The following is a 19,645-nucleotide window of genomic DNA, read 5'->3' on the forward strand; positions in this document are numbered from 1 at the left end:
ATACTGCTTTCTTCTTTCCAAAGTTTAAAGACACATGACTTTGATGTTACTGAAGGTTGTGTCATAATCATTAAATGGAACTGGTGCCAGATAAAACAGATGGAGCTTTCAATCAACAAACTGTATTTATTTTTGATATCTGTGACTTATTTGTCAGCAATGTAATTTGCAATAGGACGAGGTAAGAAGAAAGGTCTGCTCCCAGAGAAAAAAAAAAGAGAGACATTAGGAGCTCATGCTTTATTATTTGACCACAAATAGATGGTGTGCAAACGGTAAAGTACAATACCCATCTCCAGCTGGGCTGGGTATTGGGAGTTGCTCAATGCTTTCTACTTGAGCATAAGAAGGACTAAATGGCTAGCTCACCCTCCTGTATTGTGAAAAATTTCAGAGCATTTCTATTTATCTGTTCACATATTACTTATTAATTACACTTGATTACATGAATTACTATACTAGCATGTTTCTTTTTTTCCCTTACTTTGCAAGAATATGTAGAGGAGCATTGTCTGTCTACCACAAGTTGTTTTACATATGTGCCTATATACACTGTATTGTATCCTTCCTGTAGTGAGAAAGAGAAGAAAAGTAAAAAGGTTGATAAATAACCAATATGTGTCACTTTTTTTTGTATGAAGAATGACTTATGAAAAAGCCCTACAGCTATGACTTGCTTTGGCCTTCTACAGAGATGGGGAGAGAAAGAGAATATCTATAAAGGAAAAATAAACTGTTACTTACACTGTTTTTTTTTCTTTCTTTTTTCTTTTTTTCCTCTCTTCTAAATGTCTTTCTCTCCCTTCTCCCCCCCTCCCTCTCTCTCTCTCTTTGTACTGGTAGTCACTGTCTTTTCTGTTGAGTGAAGATGGATAATCCAAAATATTTCTCCACTCACTGTCTTTTAGCATATGAATGTATTATGACTATTGTATGAAAAAAATATATATTTTTTTTTTCTCTGAAAGCTGTTTAACCTTATATGTAATTTCCTCTTCCCTTTTCTTTATTCAGATGTGTTCTCCTAAAGGAAGAAAAAAAAAACTGCTTCTGGTATAGGATGCATTTTTTGTTATTGAGACATATGAAAATTTTGTATACCAAATGCTCTCTTGCTTACAGAGAAAAAGTAATGCTGCACATTCCTTCCCTGCATTTGTACAGCCCCTTCTCCATCACATTCCTGTGCTACTCTAACACTGAAGACCTTCTGCCACACTTTCTTGAGACTGCTGGAAATGTTTGGGGCCAGATTCCTTTGCCCTTCAGAATATGAAGTTAGGACAAATAAAATAATATTTTTCCATTGATTTTAAATTCTATATTTTAATAATGACAACTTTTCAGCAAGATCTGATTTTTGCCTTACAATATGGGCTGTTACTAGAATCTCGTGGCAATGATCTGAATCAAAGAGTAGGTTATCATACTTAATGTCATAAATACATTTAGTATATTACAGTAACTGACTCTCTGTCTAATTTTACAATAAACATCACTAACAGATGAAAGACCAGGTTTAAGAGTATGGCAATGGGGACCCCTTCCATACAGTTCATATTCTGTGTGACAGGAAGTTAATGTTTGAGCATAAGTGAACCACCTACATTGATTAATCTGGTGGGCTCAGTGCAGTCCTACTCAACTCTCCAAAATCAGCAAGTCTCTATACATAGTTGATGAGTTAAGCAATCATTATGACTTGACCATCAACTTGACTTTTAAGATCCCTTCAGAAGAGGTTTGATCCACACTGATTTATTTTATCTCTCAGACCATAAGATCTGTACTAAAAACCTGATTGACCAAAAGTCATTTTTGATGCCTTATGTTAGCAATGGACCATGGCCCAACAAGAAAAGAGTGGGTAAAAGTCACACCTTACTGAAATCAAAGGGGAGGATTGCTTTCAGTGGAACTAGGATTTTACCCAGCAAACCCAACCAACAGCGGGGTCTTACCTATGTCTGAATATATGTGAATCTTTTTTGTGGTCCCCACAATATCATTATGTAAAATGTATCTTGCAAACTACTATGATGCCTTTGTGACACTAATGTACATTTAAAAAATAGCAGTTGAAAAAAAAAGAAAAAGCACAACGATGACATAAATTATTTACTGTGTTACTGCAAAATGCTCTGTTGCCTGACATGATAATTATATTGTTCTGTCATTCTATTGGTAATGAAAGCCTTTACTTATTTGTTAGTTATTTTTTTACTGAATGTGAGGAATATGACATATCAGAAAAATAAAACACTAAAAACAACAGTAGGCATTTATGTTACAGTCATGCAAATCACACAGGCATTGATGTTATTCTCTGAAGCTTATCTATTACTATTGAGTAACTTTAGTTATTTAGGTTCTTCCCTCAGAGTTCCTTCACGTGGCATTTCCATAACAAAACCAGCCATTTGCTGGGGGAGATGAATCAGTAACTGCTCCCTTTTTGTCTTTTGGGATGGTTTTCTACCTATCTGGTGATCCAAATATGCTTGATTTCCTGCTAGAAATACTAAGGAACTTAGCATTTTTCTGTCCTGTACCAATGGAGGTGAAACACAGATATGTAGCTGCCACACTATATGTCTACTATATATAATACTAGTGCTAGGCCCGTGGTAATTTTATTTATTTTTTTTGCTTATGCTGACATATTTATTTTTCTGTTGTATGTGAATTTTTATTTACATGGGAGACAAATAGAAAGCAGTTCTTAAATACCTACACCTACATACCTACCCCAGAAATTGAAGATATGACAGAGTACTAGGAGGTGTGTGGAAAGTAATTCTGAAAATCACAGATTAACATCCACTACAACTGAAACGATAAAAGACAAAGTTCTGAGCACACCTTTCCCAAAACAGGGTCATGTGCCACATATGACTTCATCTTCTAGTTTCTTACTGATGTGATGCTCCAAGTATGGCATAAATTGGTATATTCTCAGACATGACACTTCCTCCAAAACCATTTCCTTTTTGTAATATTCAAAAGCACACAAGCTTCTTCATATTTGACTTATTATTATCCAGACAGAAACAGAAAGAAAGACCATATGACCTCTTCTGCTTGTTGAAAGAGGGTAGCTTAAATATCAAAAGGTCAAGCTGAAATACTTCTAAAAAGCTTGAAATTGGTCTTGGAAACAAAAAATAGTCAAATACCTCAATTCTATAATATATTTATTTTATATGTGAATATAGTATATAAAACATGTTATATATTATAGTTATATACACTATACTATACATATTGTAGTATATAATATATAAATTCATTTGTATGTGTTATATGTCATATGATTTGAATAATATCATCTATAAATAAATTATTTTCTATATTTTATACAATATACATAGTATATAAATTATTACATATACTTACATATATGAATATAGTATATTCATGTATGTAATATAGCCTTACAGCCATTATATCCCCCAGGCAGGACTTCTAGGATTTTACTATATTTTGTTAGCACGGCTGTATTCTGCAGGCACCAGTTTGCCACCAAAGATACTAATTAGAGGAACAAAGTGGCATGGAAACTCATAATGATGTTTTGCCTTTTAAAATGAAATAATTGACAGCAAGGCATATTTCAAGGTCTAGTTGCCAAAATACCCAATTAAACAGAATTTTGTGGAGGAAGGTGGGCGAGTGGTGGGGTGGAGGGAGTTGGCTGGAAACTCCCAGTCATACTACAAATGTCAGCTATCTTTTGTCAGGGACCTGGTGACGTTGAAGCAAACTGTGAAATATGTGTAATTCTTCTAACATTGCTGATGATGTAGCACCAGATTTTATTTATTTATTTATTGTGCATGTGACTGCTTTTGACAATGACAGGTTTTCATAAATCTGGTGTCATTATAAAACACATGACTTGTGTCACCACTGCTACAACAAGAGAAATCCATCATGGATCAAAGTGCCAGGGAAAGTCCTATTCACTATATAAGTCCCACTTAAGCTTTCCAAATACAGCTTGAGTGGAACTTAAGTGGGCCATAGGCCATGTTTGGTTCCTATACACAGGCATGAATTTTACACTGTGAAAACAAACTGAAATATAAAGCATTTTCTAAAGTAACGCAGAGCTACATAAAGTCACAAGGCCATTGAGGGCTAGATATCTTTGATAGTATTTTACCTTGAATACTATGTTATTTTTTTTCTAGAATACAAAGCAAAACAATAAAACAGTCCAATATTATTTTAATACTTTAACATTCAACCTACATATCATATTACATCTATCTAAACACAGTTGTCTATATCCTGCTCAGATCACAAGCTCCTTGAGAAAGGATCATGCCTATCTCCTTGTTTATACATTATCTAGAGTGCTGCAAGCAACCCAACAACTTTTCTACTGTGAGAGATTCATTGCAGTCTGAAAAAAAATCCACATTCATTTATTTATGTATGTAAAAATATAAACAGCTATATAGATTTTTTATTTGCAGGAAAGTGATTGTGTTTCTTCACTATAATGCTCCTTGTCTTAAGAAGCCTCTTCAGATAATACTGCAACCTTCTTTTTTTTCCTACCGTATTTAAATTCAATGTTGACCACTGCTTGTAATGTGCATATTATAATACATAAAAGTGTTGGACCCTTTAAAAATAATTATACACTGAAAAACATGAATCTTGACTAATAATTAAAAGTCTAGAGAGATATTTATGTCATCCCATTATTTGTGATGAGCAAAATGCTTTTTGTGACTAATTTCAGTACAGACTCCAGCATCTGCCCCCTTTCCTGAATCATAATGTTAACTTTACTCAGCATTGCAGCCTATCATACTCATTTTTTTTAATGGACTTAAGAAGGAAACTATGTACCTCTAGAGACCAAAAATCCCCACTGAGCTGCTTTGAATTAGATATGTGATCTAAAATCTTTTTTATTCCACTGATACTAATTTTTCCCTATTTCAATAAAACAATGGAAAATAAAATACGCTCTTCATCAAGGCACATGTACCTAATTTCATGTAATATTTCATTCAAAATTGTCTCATTTTATTTTCTCTGATTCTGTTAAAAAAAAAAATCACTATAGTGGGAGAAAGTCAAACTAGAGATTATATTAGGCCGAGGCAAATGGTATTCACCTTTTATAGTCCCTATGTTTTATAATGAAGATACTTCATTGAAACAATGATGCATACTTCAACAGTTCCCTGGAGAGCAGTGAATCCTGTTTGGAGAGATTCATGAATATGTGCATTAGCACAATCCAACTGGAACTTGCCCTTAAAAACGAACCACAAGAGAAACTGATCAGTTCCCGCTTATGTATATAATCAGAAGGTTATCATATTATCTCCCCCTCCAGAGGGAAAAGCAAATGCATATTCTTCTACCACTTTCAGATGAGAAATGCCAAAGGAAACAACAATTTCCTCCCTCCCTACACTTTCAGAAACATTTACTGTATGGATCCAGAAAGACCTTTCAGAACAAGAGGAGTAGAATATATGATGAGTTTCTATAAACGAGGATTTATTTTGCATATGATTAGTCATAGTGGAAACCTTTTAAAAAAAATTACATCTGCATTAATTTACTCAAGGCCATCAATAAACCTGAAGTGAGTTCAAAGACTGCTATAGATGGCAGAGAGATGAGACAAACATTTCACAGAGTCAAGGCTTGCAAAGATATACATGAAGCTCTATGTCCTGAAGATGAATGAGGAACACTTGGCAGTTCTTGAAGCAGTAGTTTATTTAAAGTACAAAGAATTCAGTGAAAAATACTTCTGGCCAGCAGTTGGTGCCCGGCTTTCAAGAAAAATGGCAGACCACCACTAAGCTAGTGACAATGATAAAGAATAGCCATATAGATTTGCAGATTTATCTTTAGGTTTGTAGCAACCTCAGCTCTATGAAAAAGAGTATAGCGGTGAGACTCCTTACCATCTTTGAAAACAAAATAAGAAGGGCTACTGCCTTATGATGGTGCATTTTATTAAGTGATCCTCACCTATACTGGACAGTAGCAATAAGCTTTATCATCCAAAATGAGCAATCTTTTGATCTGAGTGAGGAAAGATTAAACAGTGCAACCAAACAGGAAACAAAAGCCTAAATTATCGATCACCTTCTGGCTAAAATGTGCCACAGCATTATTACCAGCTCTTCTGTACCTCCTGAGTCTGTAACACCCAGACCCATTTACATTGATAGCTAGTGGTGCTAAATGCAAAGTAGAGTTTGCTTAAAAAGATGTCTTCAATTTTATTATGGCTAGGAAAGATCCCAATGCTACTGACTGACATGTTTAATTTAAGCCGTCAAACAGTCATTACTAAGACATCTGTAAAAATGAATTTTGAGAAACTCTTACAAGACGTAACTTTCTATCACCAAAAGTCACAAAGGTTGTAGCTTTAAAAAAATATATAATGTTAGTTTTTTTTTTCAAGTACAGTATTAGGAGTTCACCCTTGCTCCTTGTAGTCCAAAGATCCTACATACAAAATCTTTCTGGATGTCTACAGTCTTCTGTGTGCTGGAAGCAAAACATCACTGCAACTCTATGCAGGAGTTTTTTCACTTTCAGGGGAGAAGCATTATGCCTTCTAAATAAGATATACAGAGGAGGCATAATTATAGCCTTTAAAGAGGATATAATCTCATAATTGTGCAGTAGAGCTATCTTCAGATTGCACCACAGACTGTACTTGCATGCCTGATAGATTAACAACAGGCTCAGCTTCTAGTCTTAGGGTATTATTTTTACTTAAAAGCTGGTTGAATGTTTTTGAATGTATACGTGTACACATACATGGTTTTGTGTGTATAAAGTGCCCTACTTACCAATGCAGAACTGCCTGTCTGGTTAGTTTTCATACACATACACACAGGTATACAAAAACCAGGCACTTGAAACACTCAACTGTATCTTTTTTTCCACAGCTAATAATGGCTCTTCACCGTACAAAAGAAAAACACATTTTTTTTAATGTAGGGGTGGGGAGAAAGGCTATCGGGTTTATTTTGCTTAACTTGCTGTGGTGTGTCACATTCAGCTATAACACTGCAGCTATTACCATATGTCATCAAATAACCAGCATAAGCAGATGTGCTGCTCCTCCACAGTGACCCCACACAGAAGTTTAGAGAACAGGAACAGGGGGATATGCCTAGTCCTAGCCCCATGCAGGCATGTACATGCCTATGCACAGTGGAAAAAGTGTGTAAAAAACAAAAAGAAATATTTCAGCATACTGAATAATTCACCACTCCTAGTGCTGTTTTGGCTGGGTATGCATTGCAAAAAAATATTTGCATGTAAAATGGCAAAATCCAGAAAATTCTGATATTTCTCTGCATGCAAGGAGACAACATAACAATTACATATATGTATTTTTGTCTATATATACTTTAATGCTTGCTGTGTGCTAAGTTTAACTTGTGCAAAAAAGCAGTTTTCACCAGTGTAAGTGATTGGTGAAGACAAAGCTTGTGCATCACAGCAGGGGGACTGGGGGGTGAGGGGAATGAAGGTCAAAGGGTAAATTCCAATTGCTGAAACATGTTTTTATGAGTTGAGTCTTAACCATGTGATAAGTAGCATTCAGACTCTAAGCAAAAGGGAGTAGAAGTAAGTATCAAGGGGAATGTTTGTGAACCACTGTACCAGTTAGACAGCTGGTGGACAAAAGTCAGGTTTTTCCTTTCCACTGGTCATTTCCACCTGTTCTAGCTTTCAAATGGAAGTTCCTTAGGTAATTATCAAGTTCCTTCAGCCTATGAAAATGGGACTGAAAATAAGCTCTTGGTTTCTGTTGCATTTGTGGTCATTACTTCTGCTTCATACAATGCCTTTCGTGCACAATGTGCAGAATAGAGAAGAAAGCTGCTGCTACCTTTTTGGTAGAAACAATATGCTTGAAGGAAGCCATTACAAGAGATACAAGTTCCCGTGGGCAGGAACTGCAGACACTGTGTGTAAACAGGTAATAGCAGGAGCTATTGCAACAACAGACTTCCACCACCTTGTACTATCTCATCAAAACAGGACAGGAAGCAACCAAGACATTTGTCTTCTTGATAGATCCTTCTCCTGTGGGTGATCGAACATCTTCCTCCTCTTAGTCTGTTTTCTTGATAGCTACATCAGTAGGAAAGCACAAATCCCGCATCCAGGTAAGTAATATTGGTAACATCCTCTTACAGGGTGGATAAATTAATTGTTAGCTGTACTGTGGCTGAACTGATGAAGATCTATTTACCATTGCCTCTGCAAAAACCTATTGGTAGCGAGGCCAGAGGATGAGCAAGATGGGATTTTGGTAAGCAGAGACATCATCCCTGCTGAAACTTCCTGAAGATGCCTCGTTGGAAGAACTAATAAGGTGAGTGAGAAAAGTTAGCTGATGACTGTGTGCCTGGCCTTGTTAAATTAAGTTCTCTGCTGATGCAATTTTTCATTGTAAATCAGTGCATCTTCACCAGCTTGTGCTTGCAAAAATATTAATCTGTTGGTTTTTTACAAGTCGTGGAAGTACTGCAAGTGATACCACAAATTAGGCCAAACAAGAAGAATGAGCACTAAAATGTTGCGTTACTATATATGAAAAAAGGTTTAGAAAAAGAAGGTCCTCTCCTTGCCCTGTTCTCAAAGCTCTGCGAACACTGACAGTAATGTAATATAACCAGAACCCACCCACACAGTTTGACTCCTGTGTTTTGACAGACAATTCACCAGTTCCTCAGTTGCTCTAAATCAGCAGAGTTTCATTTCAGTTCACTGGAGCTACATGAGTTTATTCCACTTATGGACTAGATCCAATACCTTCAAATAGCTGCAGGAGAAGATTTCTGCCTACTTTGTCCTGTTTTACAGTGTCTGCTCCCTATATTTTCTCGTATTTAGCAAATTATTGTTAAAACTACCAGATTCCAAAAGTGGCAAAAAATACTCCATGCAAACCTGATCCTGAAATAAGAACTTCAAATGAGTAAATGCCACTGAATTTTAAGGACAATTCACGTGAGGTTAAGTTGATAGGATTATTGCTGAAGTTTGTACAGGTGCGAAGTACAGTCCACTTCAACAGTAAAATTTATTAATGGGAGTAACTCAAATGTATAATTTGAGTGTGAATAGAGCTGTTACATTCAGGTTCAAATATCAATGACATCCCCATGTCCTCTGAAGATCCAAATCTTCTTGGGTCCTTCTGGAGAGAGAAGTGTCCTTAGCAGCCTGAAGAACTAGTTCTTCTATGAGCCCTCATGAAAGCGTCATGTTTTTCCTAGAAGAATCAAAATGTAGTAGTAGGGCACATTTTTTTCACTTCTTAGGTTTTCATTGCAGCATCTTTCTTCTGTACCACTAGTATAACTGAGTTTCTCTATTTTGGAATGGGTTCATTTAATCCCAGAACAACCTAAAATATTACTAAAATTATTTTCACCATTTACTTAGTAAAAATGATTCCTACAATCCTAGTGTCAGCAAAACAATAAAATATTGTTGCTTTGCTGATAGCACACTGGACAAAATACATAAATAGACAATTTGCAATGTTAAAAGCCAACTTGGATAGGAAGTACAATAAACTTTTTTATTTCATTTAAAACAGAGATATTAAATAAACCACAAGGTTAAACATTGCTTAAAATCTCCTTAGTTTAAACTAGAGAACATTTGACAGCATTGAAGCTTTCACATACCTAAACAAAAGCTTTCTGAAGGAAGTTTCAGAAAGAATTTCTTTATGTTTTGTCCATATTCTAAGTGCCCTCTACTGCCAAAGAAGCTGTACTACATATATAGAGCACTTGCCTGCAAACAGCAAATAGAAACCCACCCAGGAACAGATAGAAAGGAAGAATCTGATATTTGCTGGTATTGCAATTCAGGCTACGCATAGTTGGATTGGAAAGCTACCATCAGTAGGATTTTTTTATTGTTTATAAGAAGAATAAAAATAAATTCAGTGGTTGAACAGGAATACACCATCATTTATTTCTGTTGGCAATGGTTTACATATATATTTTTTTCTTCTGCAGCTTGCTGTCCTCCCTAGCCCTAGCCTTCTCTACCTATCTGTGATATCTATCTCTGCATTTGAGGCACACATTTCTCATGAGCAACTGTGATGCTGCCTAATGCATAGGAAAGTTTTACTGTTGCACCCCTCAGGTAGAAGATGGGCTGGAGCTGGCCGCTTCAAAGGGAGCTGACAGGGTGTAATGGCTGGGGAAGACGGGGAGATGCAATCAATGCTGCGTGCACTCGTATCATAGAGGAAGTCCCTTCTGGAGCACAGGCAGGTTTCTGAGCCATGCTTTGCTCCCATGGGAAGGAGCACTCTTCCCTCCACGCTACAGCTGCTGGCTGCACTCACACAGACCCTGACCAGCCCTCAGAGCTGCTGCACCTTCCTCATATGCCTCTTGCTCTGCATTTCTCAGCAGGATGATTTTCATTTTTGAATGAGCTTGCCTTGTTCAACAAAGACTAAAACTGATTTAAGAGTTTCTGTTGTGTTTTTTTTCCATATGAAGTAGTCAGATTGAGAAAAACCCAGGTCTGCCGTACGCGGAGCTGCGGATTTGTTTGTGAAAAGTTCTGAAATCAGCAGGAAAAAACAACCAGTCATCTTCCCAATTGTCCAAGTGATGAAATAAAAGGGTCAAAATGCATTTTTAGGTATTCTAGACAGTCTTAGTTCTTTTAATGTTTTGTATTGTACATATTATAAAAACACACTGCACATGTCCTAGTGCACATGTATCAGTATGTATGTATTGTGTATTAGTGGTTGTTGGTATCACAGTCACCCTGGCCAGCTGTGAACAAACGAAGCTGCAACATCTAAACCCCTTGATCAGATTAACCCTTCATCCCCCAGCGCATCCAGAGGCGCAGTCTTATTCCCTGAAGCATTTCCAGCCCTTGCTCAGGTCAGTTTGAGGTACGGTGTGGTGGCCGCCTGTGAATGACGCAGGAATCCTGGAAAAGGGGAAATTGCAGCTGCTTTTTGTTGGCACAGAGGCCCTGCCGGTTACCGAGGCGACCACTGCTGTGTGGTCCAGCCCTGTCTCAGGGATTGCAGGAGCTGTCAGGAGTTTCCAGTACTGTGTATTTACGGGTGACAGCCAGTGCATGGCTATGAAGAAGTGTTTGAGAAATTACGTTTTTGATGCATTTTTTTTTATTATTATTATTCACAATATGAAAAACATTCCATAGACCTGTATGACCTCAGGAGATATTGAAAAACTATAAAAGCAAGAGCTCAGCTGTATTGTCTGGTCTTCTTCATGAACACATGGGAATATTTTCTACATATGCATTCTAAAGTCCAACCCAGGTGGACAAAGAAAATAAGGTAAACCACTGGGATGACTTTGCTACCTTTGGGAACGGTTTTGAAAACAGGTCCTTTTCCAAAAGTATGATATTGTATTTTTTAATGGTTTTGTTAGGGATTATCAGATTCCTGGAAAAAAAAAAAAAAAAAAGGATTTTAAGATGAATTAACTGTATAGACTGTAAAGTCAGTTCTTGGACCTGTTAGCTATGATTTCTCAATAAGCAGTTCATCTTGAAAATGAACAAATTTATACACTGAACATAAGGAGGCAGGTGTTCCCAGCTATCTTTCGCTTCTAGAAATACTCTCATGTTTTACCATGCAATTAAAATTACACCAACCATACGAGATGGAGCTGAATTACTTTACACAATATATACATATGGCACTTTTGCACATGTAACAGTTATGAAGCTGCCTGCTCTTGAAAGTGAAGTGCTTTGTTTTGGCACCAGTAATTTGCAGCACAGTAACATTGCTGCAGACATTCCAAGAGCAGGACACCAGCCCTTATCTCAAGGAAGAACTTTTGGGCTCAACAGACTTTATTAGTTGAATTTCCATGTTCATTTTTTATTTTGTTCTCTGATAAAAGTAGCAACAAATGCGTTGATTGTTTCCTACCTCTACTGATGGATTTTATTCTGGGTGCAATAGTTTGAGGTGACAAATTTGATTACAGTGAGAAAATCAGATTTTAAAGAGCTCTTTAATCTGGTGTGGACAAACTGAATGAGAAGCTGTGACTACAACAGAAACCAGACAAATTCAAATGAGCGAGAGACTACATATAAAATAAATGCATAGCTGTCCTCCAAGCTATGCTATGTCTTAGTATCCTCTGGTCAAAACTTGATACTTTCAAGGAAGTTACACACTAGTCAAGCTGAAGTTATTGAGTTCACTATTGGAGTAACTGTGTGGACTTAAGTGGCTTCTGATGTACCTGTAGTATATTGGGTTATACCAACCTATGGCAGAAGGTCAAAGGTAATGATATGTAGCAGACCCCTTTAACCACAGTTTCATGAATCAATTATTTACACATGGAAATATATCAGATAATAATGACATGGGCTTCTTTCAATTTTGACTCAGGGACAAGAAATGAAATATACATGTAATGAGAAAAATAAGTAACTGCAAGCATAGTTACTATTAGTTCCTTCTCGAATTCCGGTAGTTTAACTGAGCTGACCTATGGAAATGGGGTTTGTTTTGTTAAGTGTTGTACACCTTCTGTCCTACAGCATCACCAGTCAAACTACCAACAGTGACTGAAGAAATCCAGGTCTAGGCAAGCCAGGCAGAAGCAGACTGAGGCCCATGCTAAAAAGTGGAATTAAAACACACATCAACAGCTAGCAATAGGCATGGAGGGGCAAACAGTCAAATGTTGGCACCCCCAAACCATTATTTTAGTGTTTCTCTGCTGCTCAGGCTGAGCTTTCACAGACAGCAGAGGGCTTGGAAGATGAGAATGGATGATTAGAGAAGCTCTCTCATCATCCACATTTTCCCCACTTGGACTAAGACCCTCATGTGGGAGGTAGAACCTTTCCAGCTTCCTAGCAAAAAAGGACACAGTGCACATGCTGTTAATGCTAGCCCTCTCCTGGAAGACAATAAAGCTTTGTAAGTTCCAGCTGTTTGAAGTAAAGACACCAAGACCCCTATTTCTCTATGCCAGAGGCCAGCACTTCCCAGAGATGTGGTCTTACTGCTGAAGAGTGGCCAGCTTCCCCATCCCAGCACAGGACCTCACTCTGCCTTGCCTTTTACTTTGGCTTACATCCTCTGCTCTCCTGCTTGGTCTCTCTCACATATACTCATGCACTGTCCCCATATGTATATGCTTACATTATGGATTCATGGGTTGTCATACACATTCCAGTAATATGCATTACCTCAAATATTATTGTACTACATAAATATTCGATACATGCAAATATATAGCTATCATTAATATTCTTCACACCCTTCTCCATCCTGCTTTTCATTAACTTATTACCATGATATTTCCCCAAGGAAAAAACGACCACAGTTTGATTTGCTTAGTACAGAGATGCACATGTAAATTCAAAGAAATTTTAAATATTACCACCCATGGTTTCTAAACAAATATTGCAAGTCCTCAACCTTCAAGACACTAAGCAAAGGACAAGGAATTAAGCAATTTTATTTAAAGGTTATACTACTTTTGCTGTTTCAGAGGGAGCCATACAAACCTCAAGTCCTCTCCATGTCAGGTTACTAAAAAGTATTTAACAAGAAATCAAACCATACCGAAGCTTCTTCTCAGCTTGAGTACAGAAGATCTCAATAATTCCATGCTTAGCTTTCAGTAAGTGCTAATAAAGCTTGCCATTACTGTGATGAAAACTGCCATATATAAAAGCACTACAAGGTACAGTTCTGCTTATATCATGTAGTAATGTAGTGACCCTCTTCTTGTTTTGAAGAATTAAGAGAATTTAATGAATGTTGATCAACTTCAGCATATGGCAGACAGATGTTATCAAACTATCTGATGAAAATACAAATTTGCTTGATAACAACAATATTGCTGATGTAATAGGATCTATGAAGCATTTGATGTGCTTTTCTGAACATCTGATTGGGGTTCTAGAAATTTGTAAAATAACTGTTGTACCTATTATGTAAGTTAAACATCAGCCGATGGTTCTTGAAATCTAATTGTAGGTAGGAAATTATCATTGTGCAGGTATCTTTGTAGTAGAATCTCACAGGGATTTTTCCCTACATTGTCCCATTTTTATTAATAACCCATGGAAAATATCTATCCACATAATTCCAATAACATTTTCAGGTAAAGAAAAGACTGAGAAGTGATAAATAAAGATAAAAGCAGATCACTGATATAAAAGGATCTTCATTGCATAGACAGTCAGCACAGTCAAACACTTGCTTCAATGCCAATGAAAAAAGGCTGTTCATCTAGAAGAAAATATAGGTCATATTTAGATGAAGGGAATTCCAGACTGTAGGATTTTAAGGCAATATTTCTAAAAAAGAAGTAATCTTCATGGCAGATACTCAGCTGAACATTGGTTGTTTATAAGTAGCCATTGTGGCTATTATGAGGAGAGATAAGATTCAATGAAATAAAAAGGAAAATATATGAAGGTTATATTGCCTTGATATTGGAGCCTGTGCTATTGGAATCCAACACTGCTGTCCACACTTTAAGCAATTTATTTAAAGAAAAAAAAAAAAGTCAGAGAGGGTTCAGAAAAGACATAGGAGAAAGACTGAAAAGCTGTAAAATATGAATGTGAAGACTAAAAATGCTAGTGGTAAAGCCATGTTGTTGACTTGCATAGTTCACACTTGAGTCCAGAGTCCTGATTATATTTCCGCCAACTATCTATATCTAGTTTGGGGAGAATCTACTACTTTTGGTATTGAAAAAAACTTCTTGGAGTGTTTTGGAAGATCTGATGTTCTTGAGCTTCACCTCTACTGTCTGTAAAATTATAACTGATAGGGAAGAAGCCCCTCTCAATACACCTGGGACAAATGTCACTAAAGAGTAAGTCCGAGACACAGGTGCAGATAACAAGTTGCAGATTGTCAGCATGGCTAATAAATTCATCTTAGTAATTGCAGTCTGGAAGCTATTGTAAAATACATATATCCAAGAATGAACAATATAGGTATTTCTTCTTGCCTTCAGAAGCAAATCTATACACAAGATCTGTCTCTGCAGAGGTCTCTCTCACACATCCCTGGTATGAGAAAGGCCAGTGGGATAACTGTCAAGCTCGTGTTTGCCTCTGCCTCACTGAAGTATGGAGTTAAATGATATGATTCAGAGGCAAGGGAAATCCTATAGTACAAAACCACCAGTTTGGCTTGAGATATTTCCTCAAATCTGAATCTGGGCATTGCTACCAATACAGTAGACGTAAGACTCTGAACTTATCAGAGAGAAGGTCAAAAGAGCACATTTTCTCAAATCTGTAGTTATCTACATGGGCAAGAGTACTTTGGAAAATACACAGTTCTTCAGTCTAGCAGAAAGATATGATAAGATCCAATGGCTGGAAACAGAACTGAGAAAAAATCAGGCTAGACATAAGGCTTGTATTTTTAACAATGTGGGTAATTAGGCACTGTGAACTAGCAAGCCAGGACTGTACTGGACTTTTTATCACTATAAAATGTTAAGATCGAATATTTCTCTGAAAGACATATTCAGTTCAAGCATAGGTGTAAGACTAGAAGAAATTAATTCAAGGAAGTTCTATGTTGTATGTTATGTGGAAAAGGAGGAGATTAGAATAGATAACTACAGTGTTCCATTTTTGCCTTAAAATCTGCATACATGTGAGTTTGAAAAGAAAGGAGAAAATGCAAAAGATCTGTAGAAAAGATAGTTCAATTAAAAAGACATAGTAAAAAATTCTGTTCTGTATATGCACATTTCTCTCTGGCTTTCATGTAGCTGGGACTCTACCTATTATATTTGAGCAGACTGCTGCCACAGTAGTGGCCAACTGATTTGTTCAGGAGCTGCAAGATTGTACCTCCAGCTCAGCTTCCCATGTGGATCCCCTGCACTTCCCCAAGCAACTGCAGAAAGTTTAAAACAGGATGAAGTTGTCTGTTCTCTCCAGGGTCAGCAGTATGACAAAATAACCAAGAATGAAAATCGCAAGCTTAGTTAGACTGAAGAGAAGTAGGCATGTACTTAGACCTGTAAGTTATATGGTGGTGCCACACTTCAAAGTAGTAATTTAACCCATGACACTGAAAGTCTGTCTGCTCGATTCTCTGCTTGTCCAAGCACTGAAATGCCAGTTCAGCAGATGACCTTAACCATCCATTCCTCTTCCCTCATGACCAAAATCAAAATGATATTTATTTCCAGAAATGTCGTATTCTTTACATCGCTCTTCCCTTTTCCACTCTTCTTGCAAATCTCTCAGACACCTGGAATGCCAGAGCAAGGACCAAATCTTTCTTCTTCCACAATGGCAATAAACTATTAGAATTTAGGATTAGAACTAGGTTGCAGCTGCCATGTATAATGTCACATATCATACAGAATGGAAAAAGTCAGCTTTTACTCCTGCCATAAAAAAAGAAAAATTAACCCTTAACTTACAGGTTAATAGTTACGTCTTATTTGAAGCACTTTTCTTCCACTTATTTCCAAGAAGAAATGCTCAGAACTAGAGCTTGCTCATGCTTGTTGCCAGTTAAACTTTCAGGGATAGTTTTAGAACTTTTGAAAAGGAAAAGTTCATCTTCCCTGAACCTGTGCATTGCCTAACAATGCTCATAATCATTTACTCCTCATTTCATCAACTTCTACATTTATTATAGTTTTATCACATATTAGAGAGAGCTAACATTTTTTGCATGGTTACCAGACCTTCTCTAACGTCAGAATGAAGTTGGGTGTATAGAGATTTCAAAGATTAGGATCACTGCATGGCTAGCACAAGGCCTATTTTTTTCTAAAATATCATAGCAGCTGAGATCAGATGAGGTATTTGGGCCAGTAGGTCACAGTTGCACTGGGAAAGAGGATGATGCTTTCTGTGAGGTATCCTAAGCCCAAGCAAACCAGGCAGTATATCATGCTGCCAAGCCTACCAAGCTTCTCACATGGGAGACAGTGGTGACTATCAGACATCTGAGTTCCATCAGAGCTGGCTTTTTAAAAAAGCACATTCAACGGTACTGTGCCTCTGAGTGTGTAAGCAGAGAAACTGAAAGAATAATTTTCGTGAACATACGAAAATATTGTTAAAGCCCCTACTAAGCTTCAGACAGTATATCCAGGAAATATTATTTTTTTAAACATATATGAATTACATCTGTTCAATGTGAGATGATAAAAGATGGAAAAATACATTATGTCATAATTCATGATGCACATCTCCTGGAGCACTGATTCTTCAGCAGTAGCATGAAGTAGGTGCTTTGCACAGTCTTCTCAAGTAAGTCCCCACTCTTCATAGAACTGCCTTTCCGTGGCTTGCACCCTCATGCTGCCCTTTGTCTGGTCATGACTGACTGCTGCTACCAACAATGGCTCCATTCTGTGAGACAGGAAGACCACTCATACACTAAAATGGTAACTGTCTGTACAGCATCCTCTGTGGCAACTACATGAATGTCAGCCTTGTCTTATGCTCTGCTTTTCATACAATTTCTGTTTTATTTTAATTTTCACCTTAACCATACATGTAACTCTTTGTAACTTAATGTTCTTCTGCCTCCAGCTTCAGCCCCTCTTTCTAACGCCATGCAATGACTTACACCTTAACCTGCTCAAGAGGGATGAACAGCTGATGACTCACATAGACCTGTCAGGCTCATGTGTCTATTTAACCAGAGAAGCTTCCGAAGCTGTGGAGATGTGCAGAGAGCAGAAGGACATCTTGGTGCACTGTGAAAATGCAAACCTTCCTGTCATACCTGTCTTTTGTGTGCACTCTCTGCTCAAATCTCTGCAGTACTTAGAAATGTGCTAAGTCCTTCACCAAAAAGAAAAGCAGCTCCTGAGATTACAAGTTTGAGTTAAAGTACATAAATGATGTTGTGTGAGAAAGAAAAACACTTCCTTGAGACAAAGCCACACCTTGCATAATGAAAACACACATAACCTTTGAAATGCAAAATACCTGCAAGAGCACTGTTGACTGCTGTCCCACTTCTTGTGGGTGGCAAGAAAGGAGTGGGTCTGGACTTGGTGTCAGAAAAGGGTGAAGGAAATGTGGACCACAACAGGATGGGCAGCTAAAGAGAAGTACAACTGAGACAGACATGCTGTGGAAAGGAGTAACTTAAAACAAACTCAGTTTGGGAGTCTCAAAACACAGGTTTCCTCACTTTAACAAACCCTTTTGTGACAAAACATTGAGCCAGCAAATTCCATCCTGGAGAAATCTTTCCCCAGTTGCTCACTGATTTTTGCTTCTTGTTCTTTTTCCTAAATAAGAGACCTCATATTCAACAGTATCTTGGTACATTCTAGTGCATATTAAAGAAAGCACAGGCTCAGTTCAGATTTTTCTTGTTTACAATTTCAGACTTAATTCTGCCCTCCAGTCCTGACTTCAACTGGAGTAACACTTGGGTAATTGAATACAGAATGCAACCCTTAGGGTTTTTGGTCTGACCAGTAACAGAACTTTATGTGTGTTTAATTTGTTTTTAGGTTTAGGCATTTTTTCAAATTGGGCCATAAGTTCTGCTCTCATGTTAGGAATGAAAATTATAAAAAGGGGTAGAAACTTATCTTTGGTTTCAGTATAGTCATACATCCATGCATACACACATACATAACATGGGGAAAGAAAGAGGGGAGAAATGTCTGGAAGAGATTATTTTTAGAAAGGATATAACCATTAGACATACTTCGTTATTATTGAAAAAGTCTTCAAATCAAATGCAGTAACAAAAGAGTCACTTCTTGTTTATTGATGAGAAAGCTTCTATAACTATGTTCTATTTTAAGGGAGAGGGTCAACAGCAAACTCCCTCGACTACAGTAAGATCAGGCCTTGCTATTTAGAAGGTCACTGCATAATACATTTTTATTTATAGTGATGAACACAGAATGGTCTTTTTTTGTAGATATTTACCAGCCTGTAAATTTTCTACTGTGAAAAGTGACTATAATATTTAGGGTAGGATAAAATATACCTGAAGAAAGAGATTATCATGGTTATAAGGGAGGATATTTTCAGCAAGAAACTTGGCATATTGAAGTCTGTGTCTGTGACGAGTAGTAACCGGCAACCTCATTCTGAAAACACTTAGTTCATCTCCCAAACTACAGTAACTCCTAAATTCTCAAGGTTATATGAGGCCAAAAGAAAGTAGCTAATGCCTAAATCTGAAAGTTTAATTGAGGGGGGGTAAGAAAAAATGGCGAATATATGTAAAAAGATAACTCTAAGCCATAAATAAATAAATAAATAAATAGCGAAGATCCACTCACTAGCATATTTGTTTTTTAACACACCAGAAGGCTCTTACACCTGTGCCTGGAGAGGCAAGGAGCTGGAGAACTGAGGCAAACTGAGATATGAGTACAATAGGCAAAATTTTAGAATGCGTTAGCAAACTGGGACAAAAAGAAATTGCCAAGGTCAGATGATATTCACCCAAGTTGTCTGAGAATCTATACATGAAATCAAACAGTAACGGTGCTTTGGTTTAAAACAGCCACAGAGACAGAGAAACAAAATGTGACTACTGTGACATTAATCTTCAAAAAGTCCTTGCAAATGATCCTAGTAACTG

At 37.2% G+C, this 19,645-nt stretch overlaps 2 long non-coding RNA genes across 4 annotated transcripts in view; one reads left to right on the forward strand and one right to left on the reverse strand.

The window, feature by feature from the left end:
- LOC106029940 (uncharacterized) overlaps window positions 1-19,645 on the reverse strand; it is a 338,557-nt gene that overhangs the window by 44,721 nt on the left and 274,191 nt on the right. Inside the window, exon 8 of one of the 3 annotated variants that reach the window (XR_010832506.1) lies at window positions 8,453-9,289. The exons of the other annotated variants lie outside the window; for them this stretch is intronic. This is a non-coding gene — a long non-coding RNA (uncharacterized lncRNA). Of the gene's footprint in view, window positions 1-8,452; window positions 9,290-19,645 lie in introns of those variants that run through there. 3 annotated transcript variants of the gene reach the window in all.
- LOC136791143 (uncharacterized) overlaps window positions 8,225-19,645 on the forward strand; it is a 28,657-nt gene continuing 17,236 nt past the window's right edge. Inside the window, exon 1 of the long non-coding RNA XR_010832507.1 lies at window positions 8,225-8,386. This is a non-coding gene — a long non-coding RNA (uncharacterized lncRNA). The remainder of the gene's footprint in view (window positions 8,387-19,645) is intronic.

Source organism: Anser cygnoides, chromosome 6, assembly GCF_040182565.1.
Source record: "Anser cygnoides isolate HZ-2024a breed goose chromosome 6, Taihu_goose_T2T_genome, whole genome shotgun sequence".
NCBI classification, from domain to species: Eukaryota; Metazoa; Chordata; class Aves; order Anseriformes; family Anatidae; genus Anser; species Anser cygnoides.